Raw genomic sequence first — 2,386 nt, forward strand, 5'->3', positions numbered from 1 at the left:
GCGGGCGCCTCGCCATTTCGAGATTATTTACCCCAAAGGTCTATAAAGTTTTCTAACAGCTGTTGCTGGGCAAACCCTACCTCCTTCCTCAATCTTATTTCGCCTTCACCTGCTACGCGAGCTAGAACAGATATCTTTCTTGCTTGCAGAAGTACTTGAAACTCTCAAGCGGCAGTTACCCGATGTGTTTCTGCACCGTCCGCACGCTCGAATTCCGCCGGAAATTTCACCGAAAACTGAAAAGCCGTATTTCTTACGCGTACACGTGTAATGAAGCAAGATTGAAATAAGTTCAGGAACCATACAACGACTATTTTTCTTCAGTGAAACAGAACCGTGTTAATATAAGTGATAATTTTTACGTGCAATAGAATTCTCATCTTTTTCTCATATTGTATATTAACTCGTTATACAATATTTTTGATAATACATAAAATTATTTGTACTTATAAAAAATAATTTTACTAAAATACCTAAAAATCTAGTTAAACACAATTCTGAAAATAATTCTGTTGGACCATCAAAATAATTACGTAGAATATTCAAACTGGTTGCTAGAATGTCAAAACTTTTTGCAACATTATCATTATGCTTGAGCGTCCTACGTAATTATTCTGACATTTCCAACACAATTATTTTCAGATCTGCATCTAGCTAAATTTTTAGTTATTTCAACAAACCATACTTTGTGTATGTGTAGAAAAATTAAAAAATATTCGTTAAAAAAATTTTGACAGTAACTTCACAAGTTATCTCTCTCTCTCGCTCTCTGTTATTTAAAAAATTTTGATTATATGAATATATAAATTGACATTTGAACAATATAGTTTTTTCTATTAGATTCACATTGCTATCGGCTAATTAAAATTAGACCAAAAAATCATCGGCAATATATTACAAAACAAGCTGTACAACGAATGAGTAACGTTGTTATATGGCGGATATGTTACGTGACGAACGTGCACTCGACTGGCGAACGTCATCAGGGCGAGAGATATTGCAGTAATAAACGTACGGTGCACCTTCTTGGTCCGATTGTACAGGGCGAGATTAATTGCAGCCATTCTATTTCCTTGGTAACGTCGAGACTCGCAAGCTCGACCACAACAGGCGGATAGATACAATGGTCGTGCGTGGTTCCAGAATCAAGTAGAATCTAAGGAAAATATAAGTATGTTATGGTGCAACACGTTATTTTCTCCTTTTTCAATTAATAGTTTCAATTAATGGCATTCGTAACTGGCGTACGCATGACGTGATTTAACCGTCCGCGACAAAATAAGACTTTCCAAAGGATGGAAAAGACTTGTCGCGTAGTCGCAGTGATGGCGGAAACCACATGCCATTGAGAATTGTCCCCAGTCTCTTCAGTCCTTGGCACGTCTTCCTCTGCACTGCGAAACTATTCCTCGGCTATTGTATTTCTTAAAACCTCGACAATAACGACGACTATCCGGTAGCTCTTCAGGGAATTTTATCGCGGAAGTATATAAAACGCGATCGGAACGATCATCGCAACGAATGCCGCGTATGTTTTGTATAGTTGCAGTCGCAAATCTCGTAATTAATGCAACGTTTCATGATAATCTGACCATTTTTGTAGTATGAAGAATATAAGAATCAAGAAAGAGATTTTCTCGAAATCTTCATTCGCTTTAATATCATGAGGAAAGAAAATATCTTTTTTCCAATATAAACGTATTTTGGCTTACTAATGCTATTTTAAAATTTCTATATTAACATCAAAGCTCACGGAAAGAATGGTTTTGCTGAAATATTTAAAAATTTAGCTAAATATAGACCTGAAAATAATTTTGTTGGATTATCAAAATATAATTATATAAGACGCTCAAGCTGATTACTACACGGAAAAAAAATGTTTGGTTGAATTAATCGGAATTCTGGTAAAAAATAAACAATCCAGAATTTTGATTAAGTCTACGAGGAGATCTCATTTGCTTACAAATCGATTACCTACAGTCACTTTTGCCGACAGTTTGTTTGCGCACAAAAATTATTGCCTACAGTTCGATTGCCTACATGTACTTTCGCGCACAAATAAAAATTTTAAAAACGGAGTTATATTTGCCTACATGTAATATTGCCTACATATATTATTGCCTACAGCTCAATTGCCTACATGCATTTTTTACTATTCGATTACTTGTAAGCGTGTTAGCTCATCCCTTCGCGTCGAAGGGACTGAATGATGCAATCCGATAGTTCATTGAACTGAAGAGACGTGCCCTTCTTAGATTCAGGCGATTTCAGTCTCCTAAGGACTAACAATGCTACAAGACTTTGCGGAACGACGTGAATATTGTTGTTCGTCGTGAGAAAAAGTCTTTCCTCTCTACCTCCCTTACAACCTGATTCTTCGCTCCAA

This window comes from Atta colombica, unplaced genomic scaffold (assembly GCF_001594045.1).
Source record: "Atta colombica isolate Treedump-2 unplaced genomic scaffold, Acol1.0 scaffold47, whole genome shotgun sequence".
NCBI lineage: Eukaryota > Metazoa > Arthropoda > Insecta > Hymenoptera > Formicidae > Atta > Atta colombica.